We start from the raw sequence: 20,375 nt of genomic DNA, 5'->3' as shown, positions 1-20,375 counted from the left end.
TAGTCATTTTTGTTTTCCCTATTAGCCCCTGCCAAATGATTATTTTCTTTAACTTTTCCCGGATTTCTAGAAGGACCTCGGGAAAAGAGTTTCTACTGCTGTTCATTCTATGGCCATTCACTGCGTCTGTCGTTCAGCTTTAATTCAGCAAGGCCACTGGAACAGTTTTAGTAGCACAGCAGTAGCACAATAGATCCAAATTAGGCCTAAACCCATGCTGTAACCGCCGTCATCGTCGACGTTCAAAAATGGAGACTGTAATTCATCCAGTTTCTTTACCTCTATATATTCCATTCTCAGGGTTTTCTTTGTGAGGTATTTACTCAATTTAGTTTGAGGATCACATTTATAAGGGCTTATTAGAACCGGTTGCGGAACGCTTTCGGCAGTTCAAGGAGCCTTAATAAGTCACCGTTTGCCTGCCCTTTGCGAGCCGGGCAGCCCGTTTTCTTCGAGAAGTTTCGTCTAGAAGACAGCTATAAACTCTTTTGTTCGCCGTTGCGTTTCATACTGAGGCTCTGTCAGATTTTTGATATTGACCTCATCAAGCTCTTTGCCTGTTGGTCAGGCCCATTTCGTTCTCGCCCTTGTTATAGGCACACATACAATCATACAGGGCCGTGAACGGCGCGAAGTCGAACGCAAAGTGCGGCTACCAATTGTTTCTCAATGTATGCATGTACGAGTACTCTAAGACGTCTTGATGGTCGGAGGAAAACGGCCGAGAGAAGATGTGGATTTTGTACAACAACGCGTTTTACGTACCCATAGAGGAACGCCAAAATTTCATTTTTCTAATAGTTGCTGCGCTGCCTTATTGTTAAATAGATTCTTATGTGTGCAATTAATGCCCATAAAGGCATGAGCGAAGAAGCAAGCACGAAGCCCCATTTGACGACAACTTAGATATCTCTGTGCTGAATTCGAAATGCGTCTTGACTGCAGCTGTGGATGCGGCGATACGAAAGTAGCTTCGTGTGTTGCCAGACAGAGTTCCAGAATTTGCTGGAAGAAACCTCTACATCTCGAATCCGCATCATTAGTAATAGTCAGCACTAGGGTATCTTTTTTTTTGTGGACAACGATCAACCTTGGCTTTTTTTTCTAATACCGGACTCAACCTAATGCTGCCATGACGAGACTTTCAAATTAAGCTGGCGTCGTCGTTTTTGGCATACCCGACGGAGTAGAGAACCGAATATACGATACACCGATCTCGGTGCGTTTACTACAGTATCAATCAATGGGAAAAACTGCCCAACTGGACGCAACTGCTCTGTATACGATATCAATGTGTATTACATATAGAATGAAACATTAGAAAATATAACAAAATCGTTTTATTCAATCAGAATTAGGCTATTCCTAATCATGGAGCGGCCGTCCCGTTGTTTGTTGAAACTCACTCTATGGTAAATCGTTATTAACAATTTGCAATTCTACTTCAGAGTAAGCTGTGGCTCGCCGTTATAAATTAGGACAACGTTAAACACAGATAACGATATCTTGCCACAGTGGGTTAGTAAAGTTTCACCCTAGCCAGTATTCAAGCAATGACGCTCAATGTCAATGCTTAAAAACGTACGACAGTTGCACGAGCACCGCGAAGAACCCGGAGCTGCGAGTTATCGTTCGTAGCGGCCAAATAGATATCCAATAGTACTAAATAGACATCCCATGTCAGTTAACGAGGATGAGTCACGTTTCACCACAGTGGCTTGGTACGCCGTCACCATCCAAATGGACGAAGTGCCCTTTACCGATAGCCAGCTTTCTCGGGGAGGCATACCTAGGGAACAAGCCCAAGGAGAGATTTGGTAATAGCAGCGTTTTCGGCGTAAACATTTCTTTTGACGAGTATAAACATGTACACATGTATATACATGTACAATGATTTACTATAGCGATTCCTATGCTTTACCAATGTTTAGTGTCATAGTATCGTAATACGAGATTACATCGAACAGAGTTATCATAGAACTATATATATACATATATCTCTATATATATATATATATATCTATATCTCTATATATATATATAATAAGATAACACGCACCTTCGCGCGAAATTCAAACGCTACAACGAATCGGAGCCGTGCGAGTTCGCTTTGGAAAAGGTCCAATAAAAAAATTATGGAAACCAATTTTGTTAACGGATAATTTGTTTGAGACGATGAATAACTATTTTTCTCGTTTGCCTAATATAATACTGGAGACGGGCGTTAATAACGATTAATTAATAAAATAGTATACAGAACAAAGATGGCTCGTAGAGGATCTTTATGAGTTTATTAAAACAATGGAATTTAAATCAAGTGCTTGCGACCTTAGCTATCTGTTCGCAGTATAAACATAAACTGTTTTCTCCCAGAAAACAAGATGAGTCAGGCCAGTTTACGTTGCCCGCACCCTTTTCACCCTAGATAAATACACGTTCCACCAACACCCAGCCGATGCGTCAACCGATAACAAATCGGTTGCTAATTTAGTTTCCCGCAATTAATTAATCGAAATAATGCTAAATCGATGGCATTTGAGGGGTGTCGATGTACTTAGGTTTTTTTCATAAAACCGGTCTAGTATATGTCAATATAGGCCGTTGCTTTAGCTACGATTGCGTTTCACTATTCTATTGACGTCTCAGGCAGAAGTATCTGAAGACCGGGTAGACTGGACGGCCTGCAACTGCTGTCAGACTGGGGACGCTTTGGAAAATTTGGCTTTTTAGATTTTATCAGAGGAACGCCCGTAAGCCGACAGCAGCAATAATCAAAATGACTAGAGAAACTATAGCGATTACAGTCACCTTGGCAGAGCAACTTGTTATGGATAGTTTGAGAGAATGTTTTGTATTTTTGCGAGTAAACTTCATGGGCTAGGCATCTGATGGTCGGCGCAAGCCCGACCTTCACCGCAATTTCACCAGGCCCGAAAGGACCTATTTGCTGTTTGTTTGCTAACCAAACTGATCGATCAGTGAAAAGTGGCTAAAAAACGACACCTCAAAAAACCTATTTTATCTTCTATATAGAAAAAAACGTGTATATATGAAGTTACCGAACTTTATTGTTCGTACGAATCAGTTCTGATTTTTTCAGCGAAAACTGGCCATGAAAAACATGCCCACTGCCATATGTCCACCCCGCTGCGTGCAAACGCTACTGCGCTTAGTTGGTGTTGCAGCCGTACTCTAAGCCAATTTAGAACATGGCTTAAAATGGTAGGAAGAAAGTTATATATAACTCTCTTCTTGTTATATATATATATATATATATAGATATAATGAGGCTTTATAAGTAATATTGTGACTAACAAATGGTGTAGGACGGGACTACGATACGCCTTCATTGTTCTTGGACCTCGTCGTGTATGTGTGGCAGAGAAATGACAAAATACAATGTCCTACAGAAGAAATGTGGGCCAGCTGTGATCAGCGAGAGTGACTAAACAAGTGGAGAAGTGTTACGTTGACGGATTTTTACGAGATCCATGGTAAATGCTCCTTGTTTCACTGGTTTCCGATAGGCTGTCCTTAAATTATACTAGAACAGCCATGATCCTGTCCTGCAATACGGCACGTCAATGACAAAGTGTTCCTTGCGGTACTCTGCCTTACTTCGTAGCAAATATACATTCAATTCCGCTGTTCCTTTCATTAGCAATATTCAACTTGTATTTCGTTAAACTATTAGAGACATGCTCAAGGTGAACGTGATACTGGTACACGCAAACGGGCCGCTAACTATGTCATAGATAGAACGTAAACGAAATTGTAACAAGTTTCTCAGCGTCCGGCACAAACGTAAAGATGTGACACAAGCTAACGTTGTGTCACAATATATATGCATTTTCCTTTTTGTTATTTGGTATTAATATTCAGACGTGAGTAGCGTGGCTATTACGATAGCCGCATTAATCATACTTTGGCCCTATAAGGCCACGGACATATAAGTGATAAGCCTTACATATCTTCGTTGCAGCAAGCACAAATGCGACTAGGCAAATCGAGCGGACCGCTATCGTAAGCGGTACCCGAGGCATAATCATCAGTTAAATATTACCTGTCGCTAACCGTGCTACCGCCTGTATGTGTTGCAACAGTCCTGGCATCTGTCACGTTGAGAGAAATGTATCTGAATTGTTTCAAATATTTTCAATCGTTTTTTTTGTTTTTTTTTTTTTTTTTTTGATTTTGGAATTCGTAAGTTGTTTTTTCTATTAGGTATGCGTATACAAATATAAGTCACCGATTGGCGTACAGATCATTTCAATACTTCGAATTTCGCGTTCAGCAGTGCCTTTATTACAAAGTGCATTAGACGGCTGCTTGCTAACCTTAAGCGACGTATGCCTACGCCCGACCTTAAACCAAGACAAACTTAACTTGTTTTTATTTATTAGTTTAGTTCTTCACACATTCATTTAGCTGGCAAGTATGCCAGCATTGCACCATTACCATGAAAGGGACGATGCTAGGTAGTTACCTAGCGTTGACAGCACCTTGTTCACCAGGTAGGACTATACCTGTCATCTCTATATAAATAGCATCTTCACCTCTTTTATGTTGCATTTACTTCCTTTGCATCTGCCCCCGCCGATTGTTTATTTTTTGACAGTTTTAGAAAATAGGGTGTTTCATTTTTCATTTATTTTTCCTCTTCACGATATTTAGTCTATGCAACATCAGCTCACCGTAGGCTCAGTCATTCTATGCCCGGCTATCTCTAAAATTTGGAATTTCTTAAGTAAGCGCTCATTCCAGATGGCGGGTGCGCAAACAACAACTTTGTATTGCCAGTTATCATCGTATACCAGTTGTCAGCCCCTACCATTAATTGACGTTTGATCAGCGATAGGCGGCGACGGAAGGGAAAAGCTCCTTCTAAGAACTCATGCCAAGGTTCCAGAAAATTTGAGGCGATGCCTACTTCACGAGTAGTAACACCACGAATTGCTGCGATAGAGAAGGCCATGGAGCAGGACTGCCACTAGCTTAACAGTCATCATATGCCTATGGTTTCTTAGATCGTCGATAAAATCGTCATGGCGTCGTTGGGTTGGCTGATATATTAAATCAATTAGGTCAGATTTAATCGATGGCGCCTTTAATCTGCTGCAATCAGCGTCTAAGAAAGGTATTCCCTCTGCGGAGCAGGCCTGGACAGAGATATCGAACCGTAACGATCTGCCAGTAGCAACGCAGAACGACGAGGAGGGTTGTCCTTGCCGGTAGTAAGTAGACTACCTCTCGTCTGACCATTTCTGCCATTAACTTCCGGCTGATCTCGCCGCTTTGACGGACGTGGTATCTGTTCTTATTGGCTCTGACGCCCGCTTTTTTATTTTCATCCTGTTGCCGTATATTCCAGAACTGAGGAATCGCAATATAGCGCTTGGCTAAGTACCAGCCGGCTTCGTCGCTACTTATTGAGAGATACAAGAGACAAGCATTACCGAGCGTTGATAAAGCGAAGAGAATTTAACCTTGGACGGGTTGTACGGGATGAGAAGCCTTACCTTCCCCTGCTTGCCGGTACGTCAAACAGAAGCATGACTGAATCCGATAAAACTACATTTACATTTTTACGGCAGTTGGCGCGGACGCACTTTGATGAAGCAGAGAAAAGCGCCAGTTGTTTTATCTGCTCCTGTTCGTTCTAATGCATAAGTGTAGGGGTATCAGCCCTGTATACACAATGATACGCCTCTATTGGAATAGAAGCCATGAGAACAGAGGAACAGGATTTAACCGGTTAAACAAGACGGTTGTACACCATAAATGAATAAAATGGATGGGGCTTCAACAATTTACCACCTACTCATCGGCAGTCTGCTCGAGCAGTTCTACGTTTGTCGAACTAGACAGAGTGGACAGACAAAAACTACTAAATAGTTGAACCAATAAATAATGTGCATTATAGCAGCCACATGGTAACGTAGTCCATGTCTGATACATGTACGCATACAAAATGCCGTGTACCGGACTGAAAGTTTTATTAGATTGTTATATAATTTCCGGTGTTTCCAAAAAACCGAAAGCAAGGACGATGGATATTAACACGACTAGGACTTCTCTAATTAGGACCAGTTTATTAGTTGATCAGGACAAAGCACAAGCGAGCTCATGTGGACTGTGTAAAGATATACACGCTTTCTTACAGGTCGTCTCTTATGAAGTGAAAGCCAAACAATGGGAATCGTGTAGGAAGAAACGTTCTCTGGACCGTTCCCCGAAGAGAGTAAAAACGACGAAAACAATTAAACGAAGGATCAACCCCTGAAGCTCCAAGCTAAGAGCAGGTTTGGACGGTTATTGTTGTACTCCAATATAATTGCATCAATTTTAATTAGGGTCAAGCATTGGGTCAAGCAAGTATACACAGTGCCTACAGCAGATGCTGTAGCCACTGCGTGTACCGAGCGAGCTGCAAGCTGTTCGAAATTGTCGCCTTTCGGGGCACGTTGAAGACCCTTCCCTACGAAGTTCATTTGCGATTTAGAGATGACAAGTTCAACAGGAGAAAGAGAAAGTAAAACATTTTCAGTCGTATTGTCGAAGATTTAGGTTGTTTTGGGGCAAAAGGTTTCATCCCGTTTCTACGTAAACTAATTATCAAGCGATCAATTCAAGATAGAAATATACCCTCAAGAACAGTCTTTTTTTTTGCTGACCTGCTTCGTTCGTCTGCTCTACCGAATATAAAATGTCAGCACTGCTGCCTTTTGCAGCCGATGTTTACTATGTCTGATCTATTTCTATTTTTCATCAAGATCACGTTGTTTCCTATAACCAGGAACACAAACATGGCCAGTGCGATGACGCCACTTTCCTTTCGTCACATGTACATTCTCACACCCGAAAAGAGTGGGAAAAGAGAAATAAGCAGCTTTATTACGCCCTATATATGTACTTTACAATAATGTTCTGTCGCTGTTAGTCTTCTGGCAATCGGTTAAAGGCGACGCCACCTTGAAGTATGATGCCAGTTCGACGACTCGATCGTAATAGCATTGTTCTCTCCTTACTGCGTGGTTTTCGGACAGGAACACTTGTGTGCAACACTGTGTGCACCAGTGACCTCCCCGATGTGTGTGGACGTAGGAGCAAACACAAGGCGTTCGTCATTTGTCCAACAGCTGCGAGAACAATCGCAGGGACGTTTGTACAGGACGCTTCTGAAAAAGAAGACCTTCTCGAAAGTGAATTATGATGATGGTGGCGGGAACGCGTTTTTCTTGCCCATCGAACTAATGAAACGAAACCCCCTTCGATATCATAGGCTGCTCGAAGGGCAGCATGCAAAATAACGCAGATACAGTTGAGGTATGTGAAATGACTACCCTACATTCTGTTCGTACTGGCCTTAGTGCACACAGATGCTGGAGAGACAGACAGGTGTAGGCGCCGGCGAAGATACCGGCTGAGATCATCTCTCAATTGCATAACAAAAGGAAACCGTCAATTTCAGAGGGAGATGACGACAAGATACGAGTAGGGGAGGAAATAACGATTAATAAGAAAAGAAGCATAATTGATAAGAGATCCACAGAATAACGAATCATTAACTGGGAAGTCAGCAGTATACAGAGGAGCATCGGGTCGTTGTGCTCTGTAAAACGTTGGAATCTATTACGGCTTGAGTCACTAGCGGAAGCGACATGAAAATCTAAGCTAGGCTTCAAAAAAACGGATTAAGCTGGAATGGATGGTACTTTTGTATATTCAATATGTATGCAGGTTGTGATCGCGCGACTTGCCGACTAATGGCAATTGTTTAAACGTGTCGGAACAAATATATATGCACTGAGAGTTTAGTGATCATTCGGTCAGCAACGTAGCTTCGTGTCGACGTCCTTTTCCTGATCGGCAGATTTGGTTTGCCCTGTCAAAGTATTCCGTATGCGCGTCCCAGTATAATCAGATTTTCGCACCCTGCTTTATCAATATGGAAGGATCTACGTCTAGGAAGTACGAACCGCAGTTAAAAAAAACGAGAGGGAAAACAAGCCTTAAAGTAACCAAGAAACTAAGTTTTGATTCCCTAGTCATTTGTTAGCACTGAAATGAGGGCCTATTCGTTTATTGTGAGACTGGTTATGAACGTGCGGTACTCTACGCACGGTCGCCAATTCCGGTAAGAATATATGGTATTATCGTTACGTCGACCTCGTTTGCTCCTGCAACAAAAGGGCAAGGACAAACAGTCAACTTCGCGGGCATTCCCTTAATAAAGCAACACACATCCTCGATGGTCTCTTCAAACACGCGAAGGTAGTGCACGGACGTGTGTAAAATCTGATAATAAGGCTAACGAACAAGAAGATGACAATACGGGTTTTGCGCTGCTTTCTCTTTGGCGAACCAACAATCAAACAGCGGTAGGTCACCAAAGTGTTTGAAAACATTGCCGTACAAAAACGATAACAAGAAGCGAAATACAATAAAGTGAATGCTATAAACAGCGATAGCTGCTATAGAAAAATATATTGGCTCTAATAGCGTTGAGTCGTGCGACAAGCGATCCTGGACGAGGGCATACTTTCTGAAGTTACGCTTGAGTAGTTTAAATATTATTGCTCCCTTTACTCATATTATGCCCACACGTGTTTTAATACTATTATCCATAGGGTGGCTTGTGTGTAGGTACGGTATCGCTGGCTTTGGAGGGCTGAATTATACGCAGCTCTATTGCGCGGCTGTGCAGCTCGGATCCCATCGAAGGCAAGCATTTGGAATAATAGGCCAGTTATGGGTAACGATAGACATCCAGTGAGGCCGCAGTATTTTGTTATATTCGTTCGTTTGATTGACCTTTACATAAAATGTGTCCTTCTTAGGCAAATATTTTTCTGCGATATAAGAATAGTGGCACTGTGTGTGATACATACGATCTTTTGCGAGTATTTCCATAATTTGTGAAATTCTTAATAAACCAATATTGATTTTTAACACTGGAATTTTACTAAATAGTAATTTTGATGAAAGGCCTCAGTCTTATAAACTGGCTGAAACCACTAAAATAGCCCTTGAACCCCCCTCTCTAGGATGCATACACTCATAAATAAGGGTAAAATTGTCATAATATGTAACGTAACCATGCTGGGGCGATGTAGATGCTTTGTGTATAAGGTTAGTAAGTCTTAAAATTTGATTACGTCAATCCTCAAGCGGAACCATAGCCATAGTTCAACACTGGAAGTACTGCTAGTATGGGTATTCAGCTCATGTATAACTTTTCACGCAATGAAATGAAGTTAGTAATTGATTATGAAGAACCCGTTTACAATTTCACTTAAATGATTGTTAGCGAGTTTCTTTACCATTAGCTAATTGCTGTAAACCATCAGATTAAGTCGGTTAGTCATTGAAAATAATCAGATGTACATTTCGATCCGAAAGGGCAATGAATTCAATTCTAGGCTAAACTTCTGCCGAGGCTCAAAGGCTCGTAACCATTTCACAAGCAGATACTTCTACATGACGACGAACCAATCTCTCGATAACAAGCTGATTTCGGCACAAAACACAAGTATGTTTCCTATTCGTTCGCTGTAAGTTTCGTACGTTACATATCTAAATATTATTCACGGGTGATTTGTAACGTCTCTTTCCTGATTGTACATCTGGCCTTTTCCCTATCAGAGCTCTTCAACATCCCATCGGAGACGGCAGATTAGCGTTGATATTATCTAGGGAAACGTCTAATTAACAATATTAAAGCTAGCCGCTATACGACGCGCACTTCAGCGCATTCAGCAGAGCAGCGCGTGAATCACAGCGATTTGCCAGCGGATCACTGACTCAGCGGAAGGCCAGGAAGTGGCTCGTCGACAGAAAGCCACCGCAAGATAACAGAAAAAACAACACACATCGCTGATTTTTCTCTCATCTTTTATTTCTGTCTTTTTTCTCAGCCACCCATCAAGCTCCTTGTCCTGTTATTAGATAACAGAGTTTAGAAGGCATGGCTTGCCTTGTGTGTATAGTGTTGTACATTGTGCTACATGCTAAGGTGTATCTCCTTGTGCAGAATATCTATAGTTGAGATATTTAGTTAAACGCGATCGTATCGCTATGATCAGGAACTAAGCTGTACTCCAATACAGTATGTGTAAATTCTAAAGACTTCAGTGCGTTTTTAGTACAAGGGACGTTTCTTACCATATGCGCAATTATATATATATAATACTTTCCACATTTAAATATAGTCCGACGGCGATGCACACAACCAATTTAATATCGTCACGTTTTTTACCATTCAAGCTATATTGTAGTCCTCAGTGGCCTTGTGGTAGGACACGATGCCATATTCACAATGGGTTGCCGTCGTTTACGGTTGGCCATGTTAAGTGTAGTGTGGTCGCACAACTCCCAAATAATGGTGTGATAGGACTATAGATTTTTCCATACTATAGATAGAATTTTCCCATACTCAACTACGAGCGGCGCCATCCCTTGTCGTTGGGCTTATGAATTTGTTCAAGCTATTGTTTTGTTTAGTGAATCGTACTGGTTGTTGCCAAGAGAATGTTGGTAACTTTTCAACGGACTTAAATGTATCTACTGCTACGTTAAACAACTGTTCCACGCCGCTAAGTGAGACCAAACGGCTTTTCAGCTATTCAGTGATAGAAAGTGCCATAGCTAAGAGAACAAGAGCAGTCTTTACGTATTACGATAAAACAAACAGTATGGGTAAAGTAGCTGACTGAATTATGAGAAATATCTCCTACTATTGTTTACACTTAGTCTTTGACCGGCAGCAATAGAGTTTTTTGAATCGCTGTAGCTTCATCCAACATCGTTGTTTCTGCTAAATGAAAACCTGTACGTGTATTTTCTTCTTTAAAAAGACTGTTCTTTTTCCGTTCCCTCGCTGTACACTGTGTTCTTTACCATGCAGTTAGACCTACAATCTTTCAGTCTCCCTCTATAATGTTTTGGTTGTATTCTACTAATTATCTACAAATTATCGGTTTCTACTAGTACTGCCGCCATCACTCCAGCCCCGTTAGCGATTGATTCATCTGTCCATCAAAAACTATCGTTGCTGGTGCAGATAGCTATCAGCAGGATTGGACTTCATGAATGACCAACTACCGGCATCGAACGTACGCAAGTTCTTCGACCGCCGACATTCTTGTCATCATCGTGGCTTTTGCGCCACTGTCGCTCTTCACTTCAACGGTGATTAACCGCAGCAGGGCTCAGGCTTTTTGACGCCAGTAAATGGAACTTTCTGAGTCGCCTCAAGAGAAAGAGTCGCATCAACGTATAAACAACGGATAGATGATAAAGCAGATAGTGTGAATACACACAGACATAAGCAAAATCTTGACGAAGATAGAACAGCTTCAGATTAGCGCCTTGTTCGGCGTTAAAGTCTCGAGAAAAGCTGCCACACAGAAATTCGCAGTCAGTTTCAGTAACGAAACGAATGTTGTTTCTGCGACCGTTAACATTGTTGCTGATGCGGAGGTTGTCACTTAAGCGATTTCAGACAAACTGAAAAATCACCGTCCCCAGATTAATAGGTGACCTGCCATTGCCGTTGCTCGCGGAAGTGTTTTTTCTACCACGCAATAATAACGCACAGATCTGTATAGCAATGATGATAGACAGTGAGATCGGCTTGGCTGCGGAGAAGTTCCTACGGGAATAGGTCGAGGCTTTATAAAATGACACCTGTTCTATATACAGAATTCATAAACATTTCTACGGAATCTATGGCGAAAGAAAAATGTGAGTTATCTTCATTTTTGAGCAGAGTATTAGTACGACCAATCACCCACGCTTTTTCAATTTACGTTTGTCAAGAAATGTTGAGGTTTGCATCCGTTTGCATCAAAAGTATCCAATCGAATTTCATATTTATTTTACACTGTAGTATACGCCAGCACAAACGATCCAGAAAGCTACATTCTACGTTCGAAGACGAGCGAGCTAAGAGAGCTCCTGATTCACCTCATGAATATCTTCTCAGATATCCACCAGTAACGTAAAGTCTTAGATGACAAATAAAAGAATAAGCAATATTACTAAAAACCTAACAGTCAATTATTAAATTTATGAAGCAATTTGCTTGAAAAGTTTAGCGTCAAAGGATTTTGTACGGCGCTAAGAAGACGGGACCCCCATCGTACCACCTGGTATCTGTGCCTTTCAGAAGAAATTCTACGAGGCTAATTATTGTTAACATATCAACTATATTCTCGTACCAAGCTAGAATTTCCGTATCTTCACTAATATCATGGACGACAATAGGACTACCTAAGGAACAACGAAATTGCACAGACCCTGACTTACGGAGCGGTTAATTGCAGTATTACACTGCCATACAAACCGAAACATTCTGGCTGTGGTAGTACGAGGTCATTTGAAATTTCCTATCGTCTCGATGATTTGCACTTACGTTCGTAGTAGTAGTTGGTTTTTAGTCCTTCGCTTTTGTGAACAAAATACGAAATGATCTTGAGGATCTACGATACGTTCTTTTTGTTGAACTCAACAATTTTCGTTGTTAACAGTAGCGGTAGCGAAATGTCATTGGTAATCAGTACGAACTGAGAGCTGGCCACTGATTTTACAGGGCGATGTTACCAGGTAAAGGGGAAGAGTGTGAAAGCGACATAGCGTCAGCGTTGCTCACCACCAAAGTCCATGTGGCGAGGGCAACTCACACGAACTTAGCGCAGGTCCCGCCTGGCCCCGCTTTGCTAGAACAAAGTAGAGCCAGCGACAAGAACAGCAGCAGTGCTCACGTATCTGGTTGGCAGGCAGCTAACGTCAAAACAGCCATATCTAGCCTCTCCCCTACGTAACGGCGGCTTGTCAACTCAGGACAACAGGCGATGCTGAAAGCAATCGCGAATGCCGTAATCGGTAGAAACCGTAAACCGGCCCGCTCTACTGGGCCAATCAATACCCCAACAATCACAGACTTGGCCAACTGCACTAGCGATAGCAACGCCGTAGCCCCAATCGTTTGTGTTATTAACTGACAAACATAAGTTACAATGTACGGAACCAGAAAACGTCAGCAGGGAGATAACGTAAAAGCAGTTACTCGATTGTCAATCATCGGATGGACAGGGAATAAAATGCTGCAGGTACTGCGATGCCAAACACAGAAGTGGGAAAAGTGTAACTTCTACGCTGATAATGTTATTACAAAGATAGCAACATTCAAGGAAGATGATTCCTTAGTTTAGACGATCACTGTGGAAAAGGCAAGTCACTCACTGAGTAAATCGGTTAAAAGAAACTTATTTTAGATGTCGACAGCATTTCATCTTACACATATCTATATAACTGCCTGCTAACTGGGTTCGATAATCGATTCAGTTTACTGGGCACTTTCGGAATGGGTCTAACCCAACCGCATAACGTGACTAAAACTGTTGAATTCTAAATATGTTAGATAGAAACAAAACCTAATTGTGATGCCCACTTCCTGATGTCAAAAGTAAAACATGCTTTCTTATTCATGATTACTAGGTATCATACACCTGACTTGATATAAAAAAAAAGCTTGATAAAAAAATTGAGCAGTTCAGGCCGATGTGGCTGTAGTTATAAAGACTGATAATGGGCTACAAGACTTCGAGGACCCCTGGAAACTTTCGACAGAATTTATACTACAATCAGCTCTCAATTTCACTATGCAGAAGTGTTAGAGCTGGTGTCGACTGAAACAAATTTAGCTCCTCAGCCACTGAGACACGATTACAACAGGAAATTTGTTTTTGGGCGGGATGGTTTTTAATTTAGAGAACCTAATACATCTTCAGATTTGATGGCCAGATAGGCGGCTTCTACATCATTACGAGGCAAACTTTTTTCCAGTTGGATCCGGCCGCCTTAGCCTGCCAGATACAATAACACAATAGAATCTAAGAAAACAAGGATCTGGTAAAAGGAAAACACCGTTTCCGTGTTCATAAAATCAACTGCACAAAAACTGTTTGACAACCCTGAATATATCTGTAGGTCGTAAGTAGAATGTTTTTCGTTACTCCAATTTAGCTTGGGCAAAATTGGTCAAAAATTCCTTGGATTACCAACACAATAAATGGATATAGTATCTGTGCAAGATATCATAAGCCATCTTGAAGCAAAATAAAGCGTTTAGTAATTGTGTTATCCATGTTTAAAGTTTCCATTTCGAAGACTATGCACTTAACGGGTGGTCGATTTCGCTTTGGTACTAATTACGATGTCGTGCAGAAGGTGATCGGCCGAAGCACAATAGCTTCACAGATAACTTGCGATGCACTCGGAGCGTGGTATCATAACTTCTGAAGCTGCTTCTGCTAATTGTAATAAAAACTACATAGTCAAACCTGTAGATTTTTCCTTCAAATTGCCTTCACCTACGTTTATAAGGCCAACAAACTCGAATATAGTTTCGAGTGTGTGTAGGATGCGTACGTTAAAGTACAGAAAACTGCGTCCTAGTAAAATTCATATTATTATTAGCACTATCCCTCTCTGAAATCTATTCGAGCAAAGATTCCAACAGCTCATGGATGGCTTGTAGCATGTGGCTTCAGATGTAAAATTTTAAGGGAGTGCAGGGATGAAGCAGAAGTAAATTAGGACCTAATATCGATTCCTCTTTTATCGACAAACTGTCCCGTGTGATCACCGGCGACTCCTCAGATATTACGAGTAGGTGATTGTTAATTTTGGTTCTGCTACGTTTCTGGGGCGCCTCCGATTTAAATTCAATGGACTCCTATCTTGAATCAGATCTTTTTTTGCGGTCACCTTGAGCACAACAATTAGCGGTGTTTAATCTGCTGGCATAATTCGAGCCGTTTGCATTCGTAGGTAATTTCTTATATCATTATGGTATACGTATGTACATATACACCGTGCGGAAACAGTTACGGAGCTTGTATATATATATATATATAAAATATGCATTTTGTATTTCCTTTAACTGTTCGATAACAAGTAGACACTTCATGGTATAGAAATAGCCCACAAAACGCTTAGTTACAAGTGTTGGCCAATTTTACTTAGCTTTATTGGTTGCATTCAATGTCCACAATGTATTTTTTGCCGTATATCGAAAAGATATTCGAACATACTGCTGCCAGCTGATTTCAAGTGGCCACTCGGACGGGTTTTTCTACCCTAATATATGGTTTCTATTGTTGAAATGACGGACTTCTACTGTGTTTTATCATATAAAATAGTATGCCTGTTAACTGCACTGCTTGTGACAGTGAAGCCCCGAACATTGTATAGCTCTGCAAAGTAAAGTAACATCGAACTTCGAAGGGTTTCAGAGGTCAAATATGAGTGGGCTAAGCATCAGGTACCTGTCGCGATCCCCACGGAAATTGGATATGCAGTTGTCAGGGCACAAAACGCATCTGAGACCAGAAACGAACTCTTGTGAACACCCAAATTTTTTCAGTGGTTATTTCAAGACGTTACGGAAGTGGCAAAATAAAGACATGAATCTCCAGTTCAGGTGCGAAAAACCAATATAGGATTATACTATTCTTGATTAGGCTTTATTGGCTGTAGTCATGTCAGCGGAACTTCTCTAGATAAACTGTACAGCTCATTGATACTTAATACTGGCAAATCTTCAGTCAAAATTAAATAGAATAGAAATGAATGGAATGCTAAAATCGAGATGTAGATGCAAACAAGCGGATTCCTCGCGATAAAAACGAACGCCACAGGAAAATTTGCCCTTAAACGTGGCCATCTTTTCTCGAAGTGACCTTTTTCAAAAACGCGAAAGCCCTCAATGCGAGCCAAAAATTGTCTCTGGCAGACGCTCGATCATCCTGCTGTCCTCCATCATGTACATTTTTCATCGGTCGATTGGCAGACACGTTCCACCAGATTGACATTTCAGTACGAATCAGTGTACTCCTTACGCTAATAGCGAATAGAAAGAATCCATACAGAACTGCACGTTCCTCTCGGCGCCACCCTAGGAGGTACGCTAGCCATATAGCGACTAGCACAAGTCTGCTGTTAGCAGAACGATGAGACCAAAGCCCTCGTTTCGACCTTTTTGCACTGCCTGCTTGCCCTACTTCCTTTATTTTTTTCGGTCTCCTCTGTTATACATTTGAATTGTGTCGCCTCTGTTTAGAAAAGCAATTACTTTACTTTTTTGGATTTTATAAATCTTAATGCCTGTTGATCTACTATCGGTATTTTGCAAGATCAGCTTCTCCTGTAAAGTTCTACAATGAACTGCTCAGATGTAAGCTAGTGACAGCAATCAACTGATGTCTATTATTTCGACGCAGTCAAAAAGATACGTAGTAACCACTTATCTCACATTTAATGGCTTTAGAAAGGTAATCGGGATCATATAATTCACGGACCTTTTACTAACAATGTAACCGAATAGGTATTTTGAACTTTATGTCCGGTACTGCCGTAACTAAGCGTTGCTTCAACAATTTAACCGGGTTGTTGTTTGGTTGTATTGCAGCGAAAAATGTTCGTCCCTAATGAACGTTGAGGGCTATTGATTACAGAAAATATCGAGACTGTTCTTCATTCACGATGAATTAACAAAACCAAATACTCTTTGCGTTTATCAAATTTTCAACAACTAACGTCTTCTAATTACAATCGTTGCAATAAATAGCTTACAGAACGGGCGAATCAAACCCTGTTCGGGAGCACAGCCACTGCGATGGCCAGGTGCGAAAAACCTTGCTGTTACATCTGCCGAACCTAAAAGATTAGGAATGGTTAAACGGCGAAAGATTATAAAGTATGGTTACTTTTGACGCCTTCCTTCCCGCTCTGTTTGCGAGAACGTCGGTTGACATCATCGTACTGATAGAGCAGTAACTTGCAAAACTTTTTGTGTTGGAAAGGCCAAACGGAATGAAACAAAGCGTCTAGGGGTCTTAACAACAACGGAACGTCCGTCGTTAAATATATCTGCAAATAATTTGATCAAAGGTCTACAAAGGTTACCTAATTATCGACGTGTTATTTTGTATCGAATGAGACCTGGGACAAGAAATATATTGTAACTCCCATTACTGTTTGGGATTAAGTCACTCTTAACGTGCTATCAGGTGCCTTTAAGGATGAATTGTTATTTTCAGCCTGGTCATGGCACACCGTTGAGTCAGGTAAATTGTGTTTACAAAATTCAGCGTCGGTTTTTCTACTATGAATTTCCTTTCTTTTAAAGATCGTTTCATGTCGTCTGTCTAGCCTTACTTTCAGACGTAAAATCGCAGATAGATGCAAACGTATACTTTGTGTTTATAACAAATAGAAAAAATAGGTTGACCCAACTGTAAGCCTATTCATCACATAGAACTACAGAGGTAGGGCTACATGTCTTTATGGCTAAGGTTTCCTGCATCGAAGTCATCCTTTATATGGAACCGATGTAAAGAATAGCCATTGCATTATTTCAAGGGCACGTTTGGATACGTTACGCTCTGTTTGCGACATAGTATTTTCAATAGATCTGATGTGTTTTTCCGTCTGTAGAGGCAGCCCAAAGGGCAGAAGTCAAGGGTTTTCGTCCAACTAGTTGCCAATGGAGCGGAGGCTGTGGCCGTGAGAAATTTCATGATCGAGTGGAAAGGCCAACTGAACCTTGGAAAAACTTCTCAACTTCTCCCAGGCCCGCCCCGAGACCCGTATAAAAGGCTCCTTTAAGACAATACTTCGATTATTGTGTTACCGTACTGACTCGGCAAATCCCAGAACACTCCCGGCCTATGTCCAGCATACCCCGATGCTCACCGTCGATTTAGCAAAGACCATCAATTCCACGACAACCGTCGGAATTTTCCTACTTCGCTGATCATCTGTTAGTGCGTACACAGAGTACTGCCGTATAGCGTTCCATCTTGGCAGTGCTGTGTGATCATGGTTGGCGATTCAGCCATCTCGTAAGCGCTCCTAGCTGTTAGGTACCCTTCCGCTACTGCGCTGAATATATGGCTGTTTGAGGTTTTGGAAATAATCCCATATGAAGTCTTGATTTTTAATAGTACTAGCTCCTGTTGTTTGGCATGATCAGTTCTATTAAGACGGCGAAATATAATCGGTGCTCATTCAAACCGACGCAAATAAACCCAATCAAATGATTTTAATTTTAAATGGAAATCACTCAGCACTAAACCGAGATATTTTCGAGCGGCTTGTGGATTATATATATTTTATATATGAGATCCTACATTTTGTCATTACCTGGATTTGGTATTGTTTCCCATGTAATTTGTTTATAAAAAAGTAAATAATCTTTTAGTAATTTAGGGATAGTTTATGCAGTAATAACAATTGTTATTAATTGTACAAGCTGATAACATATTTACTGTAAATTATTGCAGCTGCTTGCTATAATTATTTTTTTTTTTTAATAATTGGTTATTATTCGATATAAAGTTAAATGTACCTATAATTTCATTTGAAAGTAGCATTATTCGTCTTCAAAGCGGTACCCTGCATGTTGATATCGGCAAACATTTTCGAACTACTGACATGGTTGCGGGAATTTTGCGATACTGCCTTTTGTAGAGGCAAGCATCGTCACCTGGTGGGACATGTTTTTGATGCAGCGTAGCGCTATATTAGCTAGAAATGGATTCTGTTGCCACACATTAAGGATTCTTTCACGGAGATATGGAGCGTTTCCTATCCTTCCCGAACTCATGATCTTACCATTTCCCATGCCGAGGCAGGCCGCAGCAGCACTTGAAGATCATAGAGAGTCAGTAGCCTAAAGATTACTTAAGCTGTGTGATGATGCGCCTCATCGCGCATTATGACGAAGTCATTACAAAAGAACCATTCTCGTCCCTGAAGTAGCATCTCTCTCTCTCTCTCTCTCTCTCTCTCTCTCTCAATAACTTCAACATATTCCTGCAGCTTTAGTATTTCCTATGTAAAATGCATTATCTTAGCGGCTTTGGTAGAAATCATAGACCACACTTTAACCTTTAATGTTTATTTGATTTTTGGCAAGAACCGGTTTTTGGAACCATTGTTTTTTGCTCTTTTTAGATTTCAGAATGAGATTAATTTGAAAAATAGGTTTTTTCCCTAGTTGTCAACGGTCCGATTTTTGACTTGGCTTGCCTAATGATAACGGACGCGTTTCATCTGAGCATTCAACCAAGGTTTCTCGGTAGGACTATTGCTCTTGAGCCGAACCTCTTCTAATTGACGGCGACACCTAGTTTTTCGGTACAGCGCGTCCACGGTTTTTAACTTTGCTCCAAAGTGTATCATATGAAATGAACCTGCCTTTTTAAAACAGGTACATAGTGGAGCAGTCGTAATACACCTTTTTCAATTCTTGTTATCGACTTTAGGTAACGGCAAGCAGAGGTTTCTCTCAGCGTTCTAGTAACATTGGCGATAGCATTTCGGCAATTTCGTGTTGCCTGTATTTATTTTGATGAAGCAGTCTGCTAATCCTTCTCCTCTCAGACATCCGTTCCTCTTTCAATTTAGCCACGTTACGTATGGAAACGCACAAAACCATCATATTTTTTACCCACCGACGTCGGCGACAGTGGTCCTGGATGATAAGATTGGGCGTCCCGAATGTACATATAACGAGACGCATTTAAAACAAACGATAACAACCAGGACCGCTTAAACATGAACTAACAGTTTAGCGTATCACATCGATCAATAGAAATTTGGAAATATTGGCCGATCTTTATGTTGATCTATGGGGTTCGGATGTAAAATAGAATAATTCAGCTTTCATATTTGAAAAAATCTTAGGCAACCTTGAAGGCTGGAACTGTTTGATTACGAGTCTGACAATGGGTATCTTAAGTAAATTGAATTTGGTTGAGTAGATGCTCTAACGTAAGATAGTATGCAGGTCGACTTATCGAAAGCTTGCACTGGGGTCACCTGTCACATCGCAGATATTGGACGTGAAATGAAACTCAATCGCGTCCTAACCTTTGGATATCGTTGAAAAAATTTAGATATTTTGGCTAACAAAAGTTAACGGTTAAAATCTTAAAAAGACACAAGATTTCTAGACCCTAGTTAAATAATAATTTTTGTAAATATTTCTGAAAATTTATAAGATCTAGTTTACAACAATTCAGGTCGAATCTGCAGAATAAATTCTAAAATCAAAATGATCTGATGTTTGGAACCAATGCTTTTATAATGAATATGCAGTTAAAATTTAACGGTCAATTATTTTTTTAACGGTCAGTTATTTTTTTAACGGTCAGCGGACATGTTACAAAGCCAGGCTTGGATTTTATTAAATAGACATCCGCTGTTTGATTGTATCAGTATTTAATCTACGAATCTTTAAAACTACGCGCCTGTTTAATCCAGCGAGTCCAGGAAGCGGAACCCTCTCAAATCCTCCTCTCCTA

At 40.9% G+C, this 20,375-nt stretch overlaps 1 protein-coding gene and 1 long non-coding RNA gene across 5 annotated transcripts in view; one reads left to right on the top strand and one right to left on the bottom strand.

Annotated features, from left to right (window-relative positions):
• The window catches only part of LOC111250508 (catalase-like), a 33,549-nt gene extending 20,924 nt beyond the window's left edge, over window positions 1-12,625 (bottom strand). For 3 of the 4 annotated variants that reach the window (XR_002673408.2, XR_015327645.1, XM_022805885.2), the window contains exon 1: window positions 12,416-12,625. The gene's annotated coding sequence lies outside the window, so the exon portion shown is untranslated. The remainder of the gene's footprint in view (window positions 1-12,415) is intronic. The other variant, XM_022805886.2, reaches the window with a different exon arrangement.
• Window positions 12,626-17,054: 4,429 nt separating this feature from the next.
• On the top strand, window positions 17,055-18,237 carry LOC147756004 (uncharacterized). Its single transcript, XR_015327089.1, has 2 exons — window positions 17,055-17,132; window positions 17,503-18,237. It is a non-coding gene; the product is annotated as an uncharacterized LOC147756004 (long non-coding RNA).
• The last annotated feature ends 2,138 nt before the right edge of the window (window positions 18,238-20,375 follow it).

The sequence above is a fragment of the Varroa destructor genome, unplaced genomic scaffold (genome assembly GCF_002443255.2).
Source record: "Varroa destructor unplaced genomic scaffold, Vdes_3.0 BEIS01000004.1, whole genome shotgun sequence".
Taxonomy (NCBI): domain Eukaryota; kingdom Metazoa; phylum Arthropoda; class Arachnida; order Mesostigmata; family Varroidae; genus Varroa; species Varroa destructor.
The sequence above is the reverse complement of the archived record's forward strand: the minus strand, read 5'-3'. Positions and strand labels throughout refer to the sequence as shown.